This window comes from Delphinapterus leucas, chromosome 4, assembly GCF_059928025.1.
Source record: "Delphinapterus leucas isolate spDelLeu-1000000601 "Yukka" chromosome 4, BTC_Dleu_Yukka2, whole genome shotgun sequence".
NCBI lineage: Eukaryota > Metazoa > Chordata > Mammalia > Artiodactyla > Monodontidae > Delphinapterus > Delphinapterus leucas.
The window spans coordinates 66341892-66362889 of NC_143132.1; the positions used below are offsets into that span (position 1 = coordinate 66341892).

Genomic DNA, 20998 nt, shown 5'->3' on the forward strand with positions numbered 1-20998 from the left:
GTCCATCCACATTGAGGAAGGCCAACTGCTTTACTTAGTTCCCTAATTCAACTGCTAATCTCTTCCAGAAACACCCCACAGATACACCCCAAAATAATGTTTAACCAGATATCTGGTCATCCTGTGGCCAACACAAATAGACACATAAAATTAACTGTTGCAGTGTTTTTCAGGCCCTTCCACTTTGGTGGGCCTAACACTCCCATTTTAATCTCCCCAGCACAGTAAGACTGTAATAGCTCTGGTTACCTTAGCTTTTCAGCACCTGCTTTCTGTTTGGCTTTCTTACCTCTTGGTCTGTGCTACTTATACATTGGTGAATGACTTATAAGGAAAATGGTTCAAACTTATCGGGCTGATTCCTCTGTGCCTCTTTTCTTTCCATGAGCATGGCCTCTTACGTCCCGGCTCACTTAGTATCCTTGAATTGCCCCTTTTTTCCTTCCCCAGCCCTATCAGGCTGCAGAATGTTCTGCTCAGCTTCTCTGAGTCTTAGCAGCTGCTTTTTGCTTGGGTTCTTAGCTTCTCCACACATGCTACTTACTAAATGGTAAATGTCTCAAGGAAAAATGCAACCTAGAATGTAGGGCACTCAATGAATTTCTCTTCTTTCTAAGGTCTTAGCTCTCAAGCACTGGCTGCCTTGGTAGGTCTTTTACGCCTTCAAATAGATTTTTGAAATCCAGCTTTTCTAGATGTCCCCTCTGGGAGCAATTGTCTACTACCAGGTAGACCGTTATGGCCAGAAGCAGATGCTTCAAGTCTTGTAATATGTTTAACCTTAAATTTTTTTTACTGTCAAGACCAAACTGTTTAAAGATAATCTTTACAGATGCAAATCACAGTGCAAACAGTATACGACATAACTATCCTTACTATTGCCTGTGAGACCAGTTCAGATACATTATAGAATCCCTAAGTTATAAGAGACAAACCTATAATAGGGACTGGTTTAACTACCATTATTACTCCATCAGTGCATACTTGAAAATAAAAGTTGATGTTAAAAGTATGAACACAAAAGATGATGCTTATGCTTCAGGTTTACATATGTCCAACCTAAAGTTAAAATTTCTCCTTAGAAATTAATCACAATAACTTCTACTCTGGTTTTCATTTCTTTCTTTAGTTTTCAATCTAGGACATAAAAATCCATTTCAAAGCTACTGAGCAAAAACTGCAGCATGTGTTATAGAAGCCAACAGCAAAATGTCTGCCATAGGACTTCATGATTTTATTCCCTCCACTTGGCTTATGTTTGCATTCTGAACACAGAATCACAACTGGGTTTGTAATATAGATTAGAGATCACAGATTTCCATAGGGTGTCCATGAACTCACAGGCCTACACAGCAGCCTTCAGCTGAGGATTTAAAAATCTCATACTTCTTGCTACCTTGTCAGTTCACCATTTATATTTCACTTGTTCATGCTCACCAGCTTCCCTTAATGCTTCTCTGATATTTTCTCCAGCCCTGGTATGGTGAGGAATCCCACTCCTCTCCAGTCTTATGGGCTAGACTGAATTTTTACATGCAAACAAGAGCAAAAATAAAAATGAAAGCCAAGTAGTCCTGGGAAGCTCACTACTAATACCAGGTTGAGTAAAATCATTTGTTTAAAAATGTTCGCATCTGTTGCTTGGCACTGATCCTTAAGCTCCGAGACCCCTACCTTTTCAACTAATTATCCTCATGTCAAGTAATCAATTGTAGTTGATTGACTATATACTCATAAAAATCCCCAGATCCCAAATCCCTCAAAATAGAGGGAGAAGACCGGGATGGAATCAAAGAACTTTTCTCAATCCAACTATTAAGGGAAGAACATAACAAAAACATTAGCAGATACCGCGTTGTGAGAATGCATTGTAACAGCTTATTCTCTCTGAAAGCGGCCCCCTCCCCACTGATCATGCTGCTCCTGCCACAGATGAAGACCATGTGTAATTCCTCAGCATGGAATAAATGAGTGAGGGGAATTGTAAACAGTCTGGCCAACCAGAAGCAATAGAGACACAATGCAACCAAGACACTGCAGACCCTGCTCCCCACTGAGCTGATATAATCCACACTTGGCAAGGATGAGGTCTCACTGCAGGGCTCTCCTGCCTAAATACACAGGCTCCCCTGGAGAAAGGCGGCGGGAGAGGGGAGAGCAAGACAGAAGGAGGGAGGGAAACAACTGCTGTAGGGGAAACCCACAGTGAGCAGTAAAATTGTATATGTTCCCTTTGACCCAGAAATGCCAATTTGGGGGATTTTCCTATGGAAATAAAAACCAAAATGTAAGGATATATGTAGAATGTTTACTGTGGCATAGTTTGTTGTATAAAAAAACAAAACAAAAAAACACTGGAGGAAAATGCAGAATATCTATCAATACAAAAATAATGGGAAAAATTACGGAACTTTTCTGCAGAGGAATACTATAAATGAATAAAGGAATATAATAAAATGAAACAGAATAATTTGTATTATATGATCCCATTTACATATGAAATAGAAAATAACTCTACCTATGTTTGTTTGAAAGTAGAAAAGGGGTGAAGAAGTGGTTTTGTCAGGAAGATGGAAAGGAAAGTAGGTGGAGATTAGTAACATTTTCTTTCTATACTGCTATTTACTAGACTTGTTATAATGAGTGTGTATTACTTTTATAATTTAAAAAAGTAATAAATTAAAAATATAAAAAGGATTTATTGAGACTGTAATATTACGAGTAATGCCAGACCCCAGAGTTCAGTGGGGTATATAGTTCTCTGGCATTTGCTTTAAATTGATCCTGGTGGGTAAAGGTAGACAGCAACTTCTGCTCCCGGACAGAGGCCTCACCACGTGTCCCTTAGTAGAAGCCAATTAAAGCACAGACTCGAAAGTGCCTCTAGAAAAGGCCAGTGGTTGTGAAATGAAAACTACATCTACCTCTCCAAAGGCTCAGCTGCAGACCTTCCCAAGGGGTTGCCTGAGCCATTGAGCAGCAGGCAGAGGCGTGGATGAGAATAGAACAGGGTTTTGTCTGGGAAAATCCCATTACTCCAACTACAGACAGCTTTTGTTGGTCCCTGTTCCATATTCCAGAGATGAGATGCACAAGGCTGGCCCGGCCATTGCAGGAATAAATATTAAACTCTGTGGAAAAGATGCTGCCGCCCAGGTTGAAGTGTTCTATGTTAGCACCTTGGTCGACATCTGTAAGCCAGTTGTGGGATTTCCAATTGTCACCCACAGGATTGCATTAAGGCCTTGGAGGTATGACACTTGGCTGAGTATTTGCAATTTGGTTTCATGCTAATAGAAGCTTCCAGATCCTTGGGGCAGGGGGCAGGAGATATGATATTCAATAATGAACAAAAAAATATGCAGAAGTTAGCAGCCTGAAAAGAATTAACTTTTTTGTTCATTCATCTTCCAACATTTTTTTTTCTATTCTTGTACAATCCTACTGTCCTCCATCTATGCCTCTTCTTCTTTCTCCCTACTTAGACCCTTAAAAGATTTTTTTACTTAATGTTTTGCTGACTATCATAGAAATCCATACTTATAACAGCAATCACGGAAAATAGGGATAAGTTTAAAAAAAAAGAAAAGGAATCATTTATAATCCCACTGCTGGTAATATTTTAGAATAGTTTCTTCTTATCTTTATACTTACTTTATAAAGTCAGTCTGCATTTGTGTATCTTTGCAAGTACAGCTGAAATGTCTCACATACATAACTAATATTATGAATGAATATGAGAGAATGTGATGGAAGCGCGAAGGGGGTTTGGACACTGTATTACTGCTGGGATCTGCACGGTTGTGGTGTAGCTATGTGTTCTGGTGTGTCAAGCCTGTATTAATATTCCTCAAACTGACTGAAAGCAGCCTCATGTCTCCACCCTTCTTTTCTCCTCACAGCTGCCTTGGAAGGCAGCAATATTTGCACATAAAGATTCCCATGGGTGGTTATTTGATGTTCTTTCATCCCAGTCTTTCACCTGCAGATAACTGGCTGCCTAGGACCCCAGCAGGTCACTACTCTCTTCCCTTTCCTGTCTCCTGCCATCATCTTTCCTGCTTCCTCTTTACTCCAATCTCCTGGGTTTATCTAAACAGCATCCAAAAGCAGGCAACCATCACCAGCTAGGGCACAACACAGAATTACTGAAATGTCCATTTGGAAAAGGCACTCAATTAAGGATGTACATTGTTCACCTGTTCAGAGGAAATGCTACAGCTAATGTGGCCCTTGGAAGATTCCACTTCATGCAAAAAATCAGGAATGTCTTAAATAAGAACCAAGAAGGACGTTGTTGGTCCGGAGTCTTGCCATTTCCCTAGTTAAGACTTTCGCTTCTGCCTCCTCTCCCAAGGTGTCCCCAATCACCCTTGGAAAATCAGGATGATGAGCTGACAGTGCTAACTGATAGTCTGACATTGCAGCATAGACAGACGGCAGTGGGAAGGCTCAGAGAATTCTTTCTTGGGTGTTCCCAATGTCACTCTAGAACAGGTACCCACAGCAGCAAGAGAGCAGTTCCAAATAGCAAGGTCCTGGGTAGAATCATGAAGTTTCTCTAAGAGGTCCTCCCATGCCTTATTCTGTCCTCACACCAAGAAATCGCTTCTCCCCATCAGAACTCCAGAGCTCTCCAGCTAATCTACACATATGCAAAGTTCCTCACCACAGCACTGAAGACTGACTATCCCCAGACCATCACGTCTGCAATTCTCTCTTCCTCATCACAAACACCATAAAGTGGAGATGACCAAGAGGTTTCACACCCCTCCTGACCTCCTTATTTTTATTGTGGATTAAAAATAAACATCCTGAGGCACTTTTGAATAGGAATCTGTGATCTGACAGGAGAACACATGTGGAAGGTGGCCGAGCAGTCCTGTTTATGGTTTGTCAATCTGCATGGCCTCAACCCTCTACTGCCAGTTGCCTCTCTAGTCACAGCCCAGGAACCGGGTTGAAGCAGGCCTTAATCTTGCAGAGATGGTCTGCCGGCCTCATCGCTTGGTCCTCTGTTGCTTGGCAACCCAGCCTGAAGTATACTGACCCAGATATAGGTTCAGGTGATAAAAGGGTACTTAGACCCTCTCAATTCCCTCCCATTGAGGCAAAGTGGCCATGAAAGAGATCAGAGGATGCAGCATACAGCCCATGAATTCAGTTTGACTTGGAACATTCTGAGTATGTGTGTGATGGGTGAGATCTGTCTCTGGTTAATCCCAGGAGTATACTGAATGAATCTGACCTCCTCTTGTTTACATCCCTTAGAGTAGATTGTACAAAGTCTCTAGACTGGATTGGATACAGGAGAATATTCTGGAAGTGCCTTGGACATAAACAGACCTCAAGGCCTTGCTTGGGCTGGAGGCACTGCCCAAGAATTGCTCAAAATCCGACCCAATCAAAAGTTACATGGCTCCCTACAACGAACAGACTAAAGTCCAGGCCCCTGTGTCCTTTACCATTGGCCTTTAGCTCTCTTGCTCTACCACTTACTGCAACCTGCCCTACCCCTCTCTGACCCCCGTCTTCACCTCACTCAAAGCCACACCAGCACTTTGGCCCTGACTCAAATGTCTGCTTAAGTTACTCTGTCTGTCTGGAAATGCCCTTCCACACCACAGCTGCCAGTCAGAGAGCCACACCTCCTTCAAAATTTGACTCAAAAGGCACTTCTTCCTTGGATGAAAATAACAACTCCTCCTGAAATAGCTAGTTTTCTCCCCCGGCCCCCCCACCCCTGGAAACGCTGGCTAGTCTCCACTCCTTCTCCCATATTTTCATAGCAGGTGTGATAATTATAGCACTCAGCACAGCTGCCTTATACAGGCCTTGTCTACATTGCTGTCAAAGGAACTGTGTCCTTTAAAGGCTGATTTCTTTATTCTTCTATTTGGAACGAATGCATTCCATCTTAATTAATCCCTCCTCACACTGACAAGCTCTTTTCCACCATCCCCTCTGGACTCACACCCTCAGGGGCACTCCATTAACAGGCCCTGCTTTTCCCAAGTCATTGTTGTCAGTCTTTCTCCCCATCCAGATATTATGAATGCTCATTCTTCTGAAGCCTCATTTGTCCCCATCCCTAGAAAGCAAGGTGGGTTCAGTATTACCAATGTTCTCTGGCTGTATCATCTATCTCTGTCTGAGCAGCTCATAATTATGACAAGTGTCTCCAAAAAAACGCCTTGAGAAGTCTAGATGGAAACCAATGCCCCATGGAAACACATAAATATTTTATCAGGCTCTGAACAAGACTCTTACTCATAAATATTTAAACCCCGCGAGAACAGAATGCTCGATGGCTAATTAGAGTCAACTTGTACTGGGATGGGGAGCTGAGAGGAGGAGGTGAATACAACAGCAATGGCGGCAGGCATTCTACAGTCTCTTTTAAGGATCTAGAAACACTGAAAGTGCACCGGAGGGCTCCCCAGTTTGCCTGCCCACTCCTTTTCCAAGTGCTTTCCCTCTGCAGTGGAAGTCAGCACCCAGTGGGGCTGTCTAGGAAGAGCACTGTTGGGCTGCAGGCAGGCTGCCACATCGGTCATAGCCACCATAACCTTGCCATACTTCTCTCAGCACTGGTGGCACAAAGATTTTCAAAGAAGTACATAGAAGCCAAAATGAGGCAGACTCTATAAGAATGTTCATGGCAGCTTTATTCAAAATAGCTCCAAACTGGAAACAACCCAAGTGTCCATCAATAAGAGAATGGATAAATAGAAGGTAGATATTCATATTGTGGAATACTATCTTGAAATAAAAATAAACAACTTTTATACTCAACCACATGGCTGAATCTCACAGACATTGTGCCAAGCAAAAAGAAGCCAGACACAAAAGTACATACTGTGTGAATGCGTTTATATGTTCAGGAACCAGCAAGACTAATCTATGATAAAAGAAATCATAACAAAAGTTGCTTCTGGGGATTGGGAGTAACTAGAAAGGAGCAAGGGGTAAATTTCTAGGATTGAAATTTTTTGTATCTTGTTTGGGATAAGGGTTTGTCAAAACTAGCCCAGCTTCTAACACAGGATTCAGCTTCAAAGCACTGTGGAGATAAGAGTGGCCACTGATCTCTAGGATCACCATTTACCTATAAAATATTGATTAACCTGAATTACTTACAAGGACTTCTAATATTTTACCAAGGGTTCTGTAACCCTTATGGGAGGCAATGTCTTGTCTGTGTCATTTAATTATCTAATTAGTTCAACAATTATTTATTAATTGCCTACAATATGCCAAACAGGAACATAGCCATGAATAAAACAAAAAATTTCTTGTCCTTACTGAAGCTTACATTTGAGTGGGGGCTATATGGATGATTAATAAAGAAACAGATATACTATTTAATGCTGGGTAATGGTAAGTACAGTGAAGAAAGCTAAAGCAGGGTCAGAGGACAGGGAGTGACAAAGTGCGGTTTGGGATCAGGTGGTCAAGAAGACCTGATGCAGGAGGTCACATTTGAAAAGAGCCCTAAATGAACTGAGGAAAGAAGCACTGCCAGTATTGAGGGAAGAGCGTTCAGGCAAAGAAAAGCAAGGAAGACAGTAAAGTGAGGGGAGAGTGACAGAACAGAAGGGCAAAGAGGCCAGATCACATAGGGCTTTGCTAAGTCCTGGTAGAGAGTTGGATTTTCTTCCAAGTGTGAGGGATTTTATTCCATTGGAGGGTGTTAAGCAGGGGAGTGAGACCATCCAACTGATGTTTTAAGAATGGGGAAAAAGGAAGCAATGAAGAGATGTGCCTAGGATTCTTAGGGAAGAGTCAGAAGAATAAGATCCCCCCCCACCCCGAAATGTCAATATCTTTCACTCATCTATTTCTTAACTGCCTTCTGATTCGAGTTCTGTACGTCTGAAATTTTTCACAATAAAATGCTGGAGAAAAAAAAAGAGAGGTAGGAACTTGGATCCTTTATCAGGCAAAACTCATCAGTAACTAAAGGTAAGTGTTATGGTTCTCAATGCCCTTCCGCAAAATAAAGGCTCTGATTTTTAACTAAATGTGGAACATTCTTTTCAACTTTCAAATCCACCTTCTGGGCCCAAGTCAGTCCACGTTCCATTGTCTCTGTGGAAAGGCAGAGCCTCAGTGCTTCTTTCTTCTCTCTCCCCCTGCCCTCACTTACTCTCTGAAAACCTACAAAGGAGTTGAAAGAAATACAAATTTGGGAAAAGGAGGGACTTTTCAGAGAAGTTCTATACTCCCCCAACTCCATCTGGAAATGCCCTTATGGTCAAACAACAAAAAGGAAATAGTAAAACCCTCAGCAGGAAACAAACTGTCAAGCACCTACTGTCCTCCCCAGAGAATCTCTTTCCCTCCATCATTACCCTCCCACTCTTTTGAGAGCCTTCTAGGCTGGAAGTCTAGGCTGGAAGTTGCTTCACCCCACCCACCCCGAGTCTCCCCTAGGCCACAACTCTACTTTCACCAGACTTGGAAGTTCTCTATCCCCAGGTCACCATAACTCTGCCTCTGCCAAGCTCATTGCTAGCCTTTACTGGGGAACAGGGAAAAGCTAAAAGCTGGAGGGGGAAGAGAAAGGGGAATACAGGGAGCACTCCAGAGACAGTGGTGGCCCTGAAGTGGAATTAGGTTGGCAAAATGGGGACCAGAGAGGCACCAGTCCTCTCCCAAGAGATCCCTGACTCAAGCAAAGCCTGCCAAGGCATTTTCTTCTCCAGACTCAAACTGCCTTACACTATGTACAACCACTTCCTCAGCCATTTATCTCCATTTATTTAGCCATTTACACATTTGCTACAACTGCAGCAGGGGAAGAAGCTACTGTTTTGCAAGCCTGGCTGCTACCCAGCCTGCAGGGAGGCCTTCTATGCTGCATTTAGCCATTGGTGGAGAAAAATTAGTTTTCCTTTGCAGGCCTTGCTGCCTCATACAATTATATCAACAAATTTCCCAGCTTTTAACCCCCACCTGAAAATCTTTCACTTAGGGGTGCAATAATTTAATGTTGCCCTCCATATCCTGGTTAAAGGACTACACCAGCAAAGACATTTCATTATAGGCTAGGACATAATTTTCCTATTATTCATGCACGCATGTACCTAGGAAACCAACAAAGGGAAGAGTAAGAGAGCAAGTAATGACGTCTCTCCCCCACAGATTCCTATTCGAAAATGTTAACAACAAATCTCAATTTTAAAGAAAAACCTCACGGTTCATATTCCGCAGCGTAGCACGTATAACTAGACATAACACCATCCAAGTTCTAACAAGTGGCCTCTAGTTTCGGAGAGAGCTACAAGGATGCGGCAGCTCCCGGGCGACTCTCCTCTGCCCAGAACAAGGCAGTTCGACAGACCGCAGTACAATAAAACTTCCTCTGTTCAGGACCTCACAGTGCCCGTGAGGGAGTCCACCCTATCCGCCACCCGGCACCCTGGGGTGCACGTGCCCCCGCCCTCCGCCACCAGGCAGGTTTGGGGACAAGCTCGGTGAGGAGGCTCTGGGAGGTCTACACGCTGTTCCCGGATCCCTCCGATTCAGCAGACTGTCGTTCGTTTAACAAAACAAACAGCCGCAGCCCCTCTTCCCGACAAATACCAGTAACCCTTCTCTTCTCAGGAAGCTGCCACGGGCATCACTGGTCAGGGACCCCGGCTCACCTCCAATTTCTAAGATAGTTTCTTTACCGTTTCCAAAGAAGCTGCCCAGATTCTGGAGAGGAGAGAACGCCCTTTCCCCCTTTCCACATTAGAATTTAAGTGTTTAATGTTTTGTGGATATATCGTGTCCACAGAGAGGTCCTGCAAACTCCCGAATTTGGGATCCTCCAGGGCGCGCTGCTCACCTCACCAGGTCCCGGACCGCCGAGGAGCGCCAAGCCCGCGGCCGGCGGCGGGACGCCCGCGGTGCCCGGGTCTCTCGCGGGTTCGCGGGGCCGGAAGGGACGGGGAGGGGCGGGGGCAGCACCAAAGGGCGCCGCGCCCATCTCCGAGCCAGGAGCCGGGAGGCGGGCGCTGAGGCGGCGGGACGGCGGCGCGGGGCCCTGAGATCCGCACTGGGCGTACGGTGCCTTCGGGGCCGCCCCTGGCCGGCTAGGGCGGGGCCGGGCCTCCTGCCCCTCCCCTGGCACCGCCCCGCGCGCCTCGCCGGACCCGGCGCTGTGGCCGGGAGGGCGGGTCGGCCCCCTATGGCCCCGTATGGCCCCGTATGGTCCCGTACGGCTCGGGGCCGCGCGGACTCGTTCGCCGCGCCGGGCTGTGCGTGAGCGGGGCTTCCCCTGGGGACTCCGCGGCGGAGCGGGGAGGAGGACGCTTAGGCTCTATTTCCCAGGAGCAGGAATTATGTCCGAGATTTTATCCAGGACTTTTCCCAGATCTCTCATTCGATACGGCCAGGCCCTTTCATTTGGAACATGCGGACAGTGAGCGGAACCAATTTGATCCTCCTCCTTGGGGGCTGCTTTAGTTAAGAAGGCACGTGGGTTTATCTTCTCCTTAGGACAGCTGACTTAAGAGACCAGAACCAGGGCTTCACTTCCGTGGTTCAGATTGAGGATTTGTCCTTCCCATCTCTGTGGGGCTTTTATTTTTCCTCAGAATTTCTCCTTGCTTTTAGCCCATTATTCTCACCATGTTCTGCAAGATATTGGAATATTTCTTCCAACGTGGTCCCCACCTTCAGTCCCAGTGTTCTTTTTCTCAAATTGAAGTATCCCCAAGCCCTCAGTTGGCCAGGCGCAGAAGGTTTTCCATCTTCCACCAAGGCCTGCCCTATTTACCTCAGAAATGTTTCTGGAACCTTTCCCCTCCTCTGCATTCCCATATTGCTGCTCCTGTTAGACTTTGATTACCTTGGCCCGAATCATTTTAAGTTTCCTTGCCTCCTGTCTCTCCCCACTCCCAAAACAGAACTAAGAATGTTGCTCTCCTGACAAAATAAGCAAAACATACCTCCCCTCCTCTGCCACAGACCTGCAGTAAACCCCCTCTGCAATTGGAATACAGTCCAAACTACTTTCCCAATTGGAAACCAGCTTACCTTTCCAACCTTCGGTCCACTCAACACCTGTGTTCCAGTTATACTGAGTTGCACCAATTGCCATTCTTTGAATATACCCTGGGGCCGGATTTTTTTTTCTGAGTCGTAATTCTTGATGCTACTAGTTGGTTAAAGTGTGGGAAGCCTGGAAATTCTGGTGGCTTTCAAGTCAATTTCAAGGTAAAAATCCTGGGACCTTATTTTAAATTCCTTGTGGAACAAAATTAAAAGGGAGTCAAGATGAGGAGCTGAGAGGGTGAAGTATGGAGGGTATCTTTTTCTTAAGAAGGATTAGCATGAACGACAGGAAGGGGAACCTTTAGGGGCTTAACTTGGTCAGAGTTCCAGTGCTAACTTTAATCCATTTTGGATTTATTGTGTGTTTTGGTCACTCTGTTCCCTTATCCCGGATTTCTCTTTATCCCCTTCTTTACCTGCTGAATTGCTCCCAAGCCTTCAGGACCCAACTGCCTTCTCCTTTAACGAAGTTCTTCCAGATCTTCCCAGTCAGATCTGGGAGATCAAATAATTCCCTTTCCCAGCACTCTGTGCTTCTGTTACAGCACTCACTAAGTTGGTCTGTATGCTACAGCTGGCCGTTGTCTTCTTGTCTCCCCACTGTCAGAGCTTGCAAGGCAGGAGGTGTTTCTGACTCAACTTCATCCCCCATGGCGATTGGCCACACCCGTTTTAAAATAAATAACCATTCTTTGGTTGTATATAAACTGTGCTTGTTGTAAAAATTCAAATACTTAAATGTATAAGGAAGGAAGTTAACCCGCAACACACTGAAATAACCACTGTTAATGTTTTGATGATCGTATTTTCATGAATATCTTTATGCATATGTCCCTCCACCATATATGCACAAATGGAATGATTTCATGTATGCTATGTTTAGGACACCCTCTGTTTTAGTTTTCTCCCCTCACTACTCTCCCTTATTCTCAACTATTTAAAAAGTTAAGCATGCTAATATAACCATATATATTGATATCTATCTATATATTTTACAAAGTGAGTAATTATAGTGTAAACATTTCTCTGCTTCTTGCTTTTCTCATTAAACAATGTTATATAAATCCTTCCAGTTCAACTGGTATAGCCCTGATTCGTTCTTTTATTTTAGAGACTGCATAATGTTCCACAGTATGGATGTACCAAAATTTATTCAAGTTTCCCTATTCATGACATTCAAATTCTTTTTAAAAAAATTGTCACTGCCACCAACATTTCAATAAACATCCTTATGTGTATATCCAAATGCCCTGGTACTTTAATTTCTGAGGGACTGATTCCCAGGTATGAGATTGGTCTATTTAAAATGTTAATAGATTGCCTTCTTAAAGACTGTAACAATGTAGTTTGCATAATTTAGCCATTCTGGTAAGTGAATAGTGATAATTTGTTGTTCCTTTAATTTTTATTTTACTGACTACTAGTGAAGCTGTTCATGTTTTCTCTTTCTTTCCCCTTTTGGATTTTCTGTTCTGTAAATTGCTTAATCATATACTTAATTCATTTTTCTTTTTGAGTTACTGGTCTTTTCAAAGTGTAAGAATTTCTTGTATATTATAGATAGTAATCCTATATATGTTGTATGTTAATATGTTGTATGTTTTGCAAGTATTGTACTTTCCCCAATCTCTCATTTATCTTTTAACTTTGTTTGGAATTTAAAAACCAACTACAACTTATTCCAGTTGGTGTCAAGTTAATATCACATGTCTTATAACAAGTCAACATAGCACTTAGGAAACTAAAATAGATTTTGCTGTTTCAAACTTCCTTGGGAAACCAATCTTCTATTTCAGTATTTAAAAAATTTGACATACCATCCTACTCTGTAATCCCATACTCAGTCACTATTAATCACATTGCCCCATTCACAAATATACTTCTGTTTATAGTATAATATAAATTTGCTATATATTATTATCTGGCAGAGTCACATTAAATAGACCATTTTGATTCACTAAAATTATGGTTAACAAAATGTTAACTCATTTAGTGGTCATCACTTATTTATTTATTTTTGCCCAAACCTACTTATTTTGGAAAATGCCTCCCATGTAATTCTAGAGGTCTGCCAATCTTGTAACCCCACTCTTTTGAACATAATAGTGGGCATGACCCACACTAGAACAGATAGACTCTATGTCCCAGGAATTTGAATCTTGAATTTTATTTTTTATTTTATTTATTTTTTGAATCTTGAATTTTAGATTGACACTCTCTTAAAATAACTGTCCTTAATCCCAGCCACTAAAATCCTCAGATTTGCCTTGCTTCTTTCAATTGTATGTATTCAGTAATTTTCTTAGTGGGTGCCCTGGCATTGTAGTTAACATCTGTGCTTAAAATAATCTAATTTGGAGTAAGACCAACTTAATTTCAATAGCATACAAAGTTTTGCTCCAGTACAGCTCCATTCCCACTTTTGTGATATTATTTTCACACAAGTTATTTGTATCCTTTTTGTACTATAAGCTCATCAACACAGTTTTAAAATTAATTACTTTTTTCATGCAGTTGATTTAAAAATCAAATAGGAAAAGAGAGTTACAAACAAAAATATATTTATACTGTCTTTTGTATTTATTTGTGTAGTATGTTTACCAGTGCTCTTTATTTCTCCGTGTGGATTTGAGCTACTGTCTAGTGTCCTTTTATTATAGCTTGAAGGACTTCTTTTAGCATTTGTTGAGGTCAGATCTGCTAACCACAAACTCTTTCAGTTTTTGTTTTCTTGGAATGATTGAATTTCTCCTTCACTTTTAAGGACAGTTTTGCTGGATATAGAATTTTTGGTTGACAGTTTTTTCCTTTTATTACTTTGAATATGTTATCCCACTTCCTTCTGGTCTCCATAGTTTCTGATGAAAAGTCAGCTGTTAATTTTTATTGAGGATCCCTTGGATGTGAAGAGCCATTTTTCTCTTTCTGCTTTAAAGATTCTATCTTTGGTTTTCTAAAGTTTGACTATGATGTGTCCAGGTATGGATCTCTTTGTGTTTATCCTACTTACAGTGTGTTGATCCTCTTGGATGTGTAGGTTAATTCTTTTCATCAAATTTGGGAAGTTTTAAGCCATCATTTCTTCAAATATTGTTTTTGCCCTTTTTCTCCCTCTCCTCTCCTTCTGGGACTCCCATTATGCTTATGTTGGTACACTTGATGGTGTCACACAAGTCTTTGAGGCTTTCTTCATTTTTCTCTTTTCTTCTTTCTGTTCTTCAGATTGCATTATCTCAAGTGACTTATCTTCAAGTGTGCTGACTCTTTCTTCTATCTATTAAATCTGCTGTTAAGCCCCTCTAATTTGTTATTTCATTTGTAATTTTCAACTTCAGAATTTTAACTTGGTTCTTTTATTTTAATAACTTCTGTCTCCTTATTGATATTCTAGGTTTTGTGAGACATCATCCTCATTCTTTTTTTTAAATCTTTATGTGTGATTTCTTTTAATTCTTTGAACATATTTATAATAGCTGACTTGAAAACTTTGTCTAGTAAATCCAAAATGGATTAAAGTTAGCACTGGAACTCTGACCAGGTTAAGCCCCTAAAGGTTCCCCTTCCTGTCGTTCATGCTAATCCTTCTTAAGAAAAAGATACCCTCCATACTTCACCCTCTCAGCTCCTCATCTTGACTCCCTTTTAATTTTGTTCCACAAGGAATTTAAAATAAGGTCCCAGAATTTTTACCTTGAAATTGACTTGAAAGCCACCAGAATTTCCAGGCTTCCCACACTTTAACCAACTAGTAGCATCAAGAATTACGACTCAGAAAAAAAAAAAAAGAATTAAGACTCAGCATCCAGCTCAGTTCCCTAAGATGCTCCCTGCCTGACCTCAAATTGACCTCCAAGGATTGGCTCCAATTTGCACTACCATGTAGAGGGCTGTGGCTGGTTTGTGAATGGTACATTCTAAAAATGGACTATTATCAGAATGGCATGCATACTTTTTTTTTTTGCGGTACGCAGGCCTCTCACTCTTGTGGCCTCTCCTGTTGCAGAGCACAGGCTTCGGACGCGCAGGCTTAGAGGCCATGGCTCATGGGCCCAGCCGCTCTGCGGCATGTGGGATCTTCCCGGACTGGGGCACGAACCCATGTCCTCTGCTTCGGCAGGCGGACTCTCAACCACTGCGCCACCAGGGAAGCCCCATGCATACTTTTGTTATTATTTTTTCAACAACTACCTATCAAGTGTAGGAGATAACAGCCTCTCCCTTTCCGTAACTTCTTGCCTTGGTCCAAAACATAGTTCTGCTCTCTCAGAAGTGTTAAGGAGAAAGTGTCAATCCTTTGTTCTTTCACCTCCCACTTGTTTCTTATGGGAAATACAATGATTTGTGTGATTGTTATTTTAGAAAAAGGATCTTTGCATTTACATAGCCAAGTCCTTCTTTGACTTTCTGTGGAATGATCCTGCTCACAGGAGGTATACGTTCTTCTTCATATGGTAGACTAACTAGAACAGACCCTGCTTCTTTAGATGGCCTGTGTTTGTACAAGTTCTGCCTGTGCTTGGGTGGTTCAGTTCAGTTTGGGAGGAAGGAGTGTGAAACACATTTTGATTTCTAATCCAGGCTGTGTTCTCCAATCTAACATTACCATAAAAAGCTGATATTTGGGGAATTTCCTGGCGGTCCAGTGGTTAGGGCTCCACACGTTCGCTGCCGAGGGCCTGGGTTCGATCTCTGGTTGGGAAACTAAGATCCCACAAGCTGCACAGCACTGCCAAAAAAAAAAAAAAAAAAAAGCTGATATTTGAATTATAGTCTGGTTCCTGGATTTATATTTCTATTTTTCAGAACTCAGAGGCAAAAGGGATATGATTCTCCTTCTAGCACTCCAATTATTGGTGTTCATTTTGTACAATATATTGCTAGGAGCTATGAGGAATTCAAAGGATTATGTACATGGTCCCTGCCCTTTAAGAAATTTGTAGTTTTGTAGTACTGTAGATCTAAGACATAAACAAATAATAACAATTCAAATGAGAATATCATCATAAAATATTTTGGAATCATTTTCTGGTTTAAGGTTTTGTGATAGGTACTAAGGATACAGATATGTTATGGTTTCTGCTTTCAAAGACCACACAGAGCAATCTTCACAGAGAAAAGGGAATTTGACCTCATTTAAGAAGGATAAGATTTCAAAGAGCAGAGATGGGAGAAGATATGCCAGGTAGAGGAAATAACATGAGCACGAACTCAGAGGCAGGAATCAAGGCAAGCAGTCCATTTTGTTAAAACTGGAGGGATATTTGAGCAAAGCAATGGAAGATAACTAGACAGGTAATTGGAACTAGATTGTGTGGTTTCTTGATTTCTGGCCTAATCAGAGGCATTAGAGCCTAATGGTTAAGTGTCAGTGGCTCCAGGTAGAAAGAAAGGCTCCCAATAGAGGCTCTAAATGTCTTAAGAGGAGGAAGATGTCCCCCAAATAAATACTTTCCTCTACAATTTACTTGGTACACAGTTATAGAATATCAAAACTGGCAATGACTTTAGAAATGTGCTAGTTCAACATTCTCATTTTTAAAATGAATAAAGAAGCTCAGAGAAATGAAGTAAATATTCATACCTAAAAAACTTAAAGATGATGCTGATGTCAGAAATCTATCCCAAGAAATAAAAGCAGCAACAGCATCATTATTGAAAAAGAAGGGCAGATGCTCTCCAGAATTCCAATAACACAACAGGTAAGAACTGTTTCAGGAACACAACTTGAATGATTTCCTATAAAGCAAGTGGGAAGATTTCTGGTCCTTATATTTGTGGATACTGGTCTTGTGTGAACCAGAGGGACTGAGTCACAGTAATTAGTAGATTATTTTTAGTTTTTTTTTTTTCATGTTATAGTCATGCCCCTAAATGACTCTTAGGTTAACTTTTCAATCTCCAGTAAGCCTTTAAAAGGTAATAGACATCTTTTGTTGGTGCTTGCTGGGATGATGGGTGGCCATTGGAAAGGGTTGCCATTATGAGTCTTAGCAGGGAACCTGTCTCCTAGGCGTTACTTGTCAAACAGTCAGTTCTGTGGAACAGGCAGGAACAAGATACAGAGAGGAACAACTGTGGGAAACAGAAGTAAACACTATATTAAGAATAATTAAATTAATAAAATGGACATTCTGCAAACTACTTTTGTCACCAAATGTTTAATGCACTGTGGCCCCACATAGCCAGAGGGAGAGTTTTAATGAGCATAATAAGACTCCTTGAAACTAGATGTCCAGAATCCAACACAGTTGACGCAAGCTGCCAGTCCTTTGAGGCTGAGAAGCTTTCTGGTTGTCCAGCACTTCTTGGGGATAGAAGTTGAGAAGGGCTCATCCTTAGTGCTCTTAGGCAAATGTCTTTTTTGCTTTTTTAAAAAACAAATTTATTAATTCACATAACATACAATTTACCCATTCAAGCTTTACAGTTCGGTAGTTTTTAGTATATCCACAGATATGTACAGCCATCATATCATCATAGTCAATTTTAGAATAATTTTATTACCTCAGAAAGAAACCCTAGATGATGAGAATGAAATGTAGAATTACTATATGATCCAGCAATTGCAATTCTGTGTATATGCCCAAATGAATTGAAATCAGGAACTCGAACAGATATTTGTATATTCGTGTTCATAGTAGCATTATTCACATGAGGCAAAATGTGGAAGCAGCCTAAATGTCCATCAGCAGATGAATGGATAAACAAAATATTGTATACACATACAACAGAATATTATTCAGCCTTATAAAAGAATAAAAGTCTGATACATGCTACAACATGGATGAAAATATTATGCTAAGGGAAATAAGCCAGTTACAAAATGACAAATATTGTGTGATTTTACTTATATGCAGGATCTAGCATAGTCAAGTTCATAGAGACAGAAGTAGAATGATGATAGGTGCTTGTGGTAAGGTTACAGAAACAGTATGGAAATATAAAATTTAGAATGTATTTCATAATTCCTCCATACAGATATATCTTCACTTAAGAATATATCATGACATTTTTCATGTTAGCTCACAAGAATTTATTTCATTGTTTTTAACAGTTGCTCAGTACTGTAGTCCATTATATGAATGTGCCATTATTTGTTTTAGCATTCTCCATTGATAAAATTTGTGTAGCTTCTACTTTTTCACTGAAATGACACAATCAAGATATTTACACTGTTTCTTTGTGCTAGTGTTTCCTGCAAGTGGGATTTCTGAGTCAAAGGTTATGGAAATACAGTGTTGTGTAACCTGCTTTTTTAAAAAAACCTATTAATATATTATGATCCTCTTTTCAGGTCATTAAATATTTAATTTAGCTGCCTAATATAATTTATGGATGTATTAAATTTTATTTTTCCGATCTCCTAACATTAGAAATTGACTTATTTCTAGATCTTCACTAGATTGTTTGATTATAAAAAACTTTGCTTTAGGAGCTTCCCTGGTGGCGCAGTGGTTGAGAGTCCGCCTGCCGATGCAGGGGACATGGGTTCGTGCTCCGGTCCGGGAAGATCCCACATGCCGCGGAGCAGCTGGGCCCGTGAGCCATGGCCGCTGAGCCTGCACGTCTGGAGCCTGTGCTCCGCAACGGGAGAGGCCACAACAGTGAGAGGCCCGCGTACCGCAAAAAACAAAAAAAACAACTTTGCTTTAAACATTACTTTAGCTAAATCTTTGCACGCAGCTTAAAATTATACTCTTAAGATGAATTCCTAGGTATAGAATTGCTCATTCAAGGAGTATGTACACTACAGAAATAATACATAGTCATTCTAGATTAGAAAAATATAGATAGGCAAGAAAATCAAACATGCATAACCTCATCACCCAGAGGTAACCATTGGTAACGATGTGGAGGTAACCATTGGTAACTGTTTTGTCTGCATACTTTTTCTTTACACAAATGCAAATAGAGAGTATATGCTGCTTTGAACTACCTATGATAAGCATGCTTTCATTTATCTCCATTACCACTTTTAACATCTGCACAGTGTTCTAGCTTATAAATGGGCCAAAATGTATTTGCACAGTCCTTACTGCTGGGCATTTAGGCTCTTAATGTACATATTTTGAAAACTTTTCAGGTGAATGCAGTACACACAGGGGCAATCATCTCACTGTCAAGAAGCTCTGAACAAAATGTCCCTGCCTTTTGTGGATCTGTGAGCCAGGGGGAATGAGAGAGAGAGAAGGGCTAGTAGTGCAAAGGTACTGACTCGAAGTAGAGAAGAGTGCTTCAGCCAAGGCCCCCAACAAGGAGGACTCTGAATGGAGACATCTGGGTTAGGAATGTAGATATGTGTGTGACCATGGCTGGTTGGATTAGGCAGAAGGAAGGCTGAGTCCTTGACCACAACCCCTCCAGAAAATTGCAATGGATTGGCAGTGCATCAAGTCTGGTGTGGGGAGGGCAGCTTCGCCCCGTGAGGCCTGCCAGGTAAAGCCCTGTAATTTTCAATGATCAGTTCTAAACTATCACACATACGATTTTGGCCTGGAGCTGGACTCTTCAATAAATAATGACAAACTGCCGAAACTTGTCCAGTATCCCTTCCCACCAGAGTATGCAAGAGTGCCAGTAGAAATGGTAGTTTGTCAGGGACCCAGTAGAGAAGACTGAAATGATTTCTTTTGGGGTGTGTAAACTGACATCTGAGGGCAGGACAAAGAGTTCCAGCACGACTGGGCAATGGAATGAGGCCAAGAATCCTAAGCACGCTGAACCAGGATCTGATGTAATGGGTCCACTCCTTTTGGGAGATGAGACTGAGTCATCTCCATTGTCCACTCAGCCGAGGGCTCTACTTTTGGAGTGAATTCTAAGCACATGTTGTGTGAATGCTTGGCTCTGCTCCGTGACCTTAGAAACTTATGATAAATTTCCTAAATTTTTATTTTTTCTTAAGAAGAACGTAGGGGCAGGACAGGAATAAAGACACAGACGTAGAGAATGGACTTGAGGACATGGGGATGGGGAAGGGTAAGCTGGGACGAAGTGAAAGAGTGGCATGGACATATATACACTACCAAATGTAAAACAGATAGCTAGTGGGAAGCAGCCACATAGCACAGGGAGATCAGCTCGGTGCTTTGTGACAACCTAGAGGGGTGGGATAGGGAGGGTTGGAGGGAGATGCAAGAGGGAGGAGATATGGGGATATATGTATATGTATAGCTGATTCACTTTGTTATAAAGCAGAAACTAACACACCGTAGTAAAACAATTATACTCCAATAAAGATGTTTAAAAAAAATAAAATAAATAAAATAGATAATCAACAAGTATCTACTGTATAGCATAGGGAGGAACTCTATTCAGTATTCTGTAGTAACCTACATGGGAAAAGAATCTGAAAAAGAATGGATATATGTATATGTATAACTGAATCACTTTGCTGTACACCTGAAACTAACACAGCATTGTAAATCAACTATAGCCCAATATAAAATAAAAATTAAGTTAAAAAATAAGAAATAAAAGAAATAATCTATTTTGGTTTGTCCCTCTTAAGTTTCCTCTAAACCTTATAGATATTTTTAGCTTGCACTATTTCACTGAGTAATGGATTCTCTCATTCCATTTCCCACTGTGTATACTTCATGTTTTCAATTTTTCTGCTTCAAGCTTTAAATACTTTGAAATGTAATGGAGAGTAAGCATTGTCTGGTTATCTCATCCACAGCCTTCATGATTTCATAAACATTTTATCACATCTCCTTTCAGTCTTCATTGTTTTGGCCTGGTCTATTCCTTTTTTTTTTTTTTTAATTTATTTTTTATCTTTTGGCCAAGCTGTGTGGCATGTGGGATCTTAGTTCCCCGACCAGGGATTGAACCCATGCCACCTGCAGTGCAAGTGTGGAGTCTAGCCAGTGGACCACCAGAGAAGCCCCTGTCTATTTCTTTTTAACCTATTAGATGGATGATTCTCAAGCCCTTTGGCTACCAGAGG

At 41.4% G+C, this 20998-nt stretch overlaps 1 protein-coding gene across 1 annotated transcript in view; it reads right to left on the reverse strand.

Annotated features, from left to right (window-relative positions):
* Positions 1 to 10066, reverse strand: part of GPR156 (G protein-coupled receptor 156) — a 100349-nt gene extending 90283 nt beyond the window's left edge. The window contains exon 1 of the mRNA XM_089910579.1: positions 9836 to 10066. The gene's annotated coding sequence lies outside the window, so the exon portion shown is untranslated. The remainder of the gene's footprint in view (positions 1 to 9835) is intronic.
* Between the last annotated feature and the right edge of the window lie 10932 nt (positions 10067 to 20998).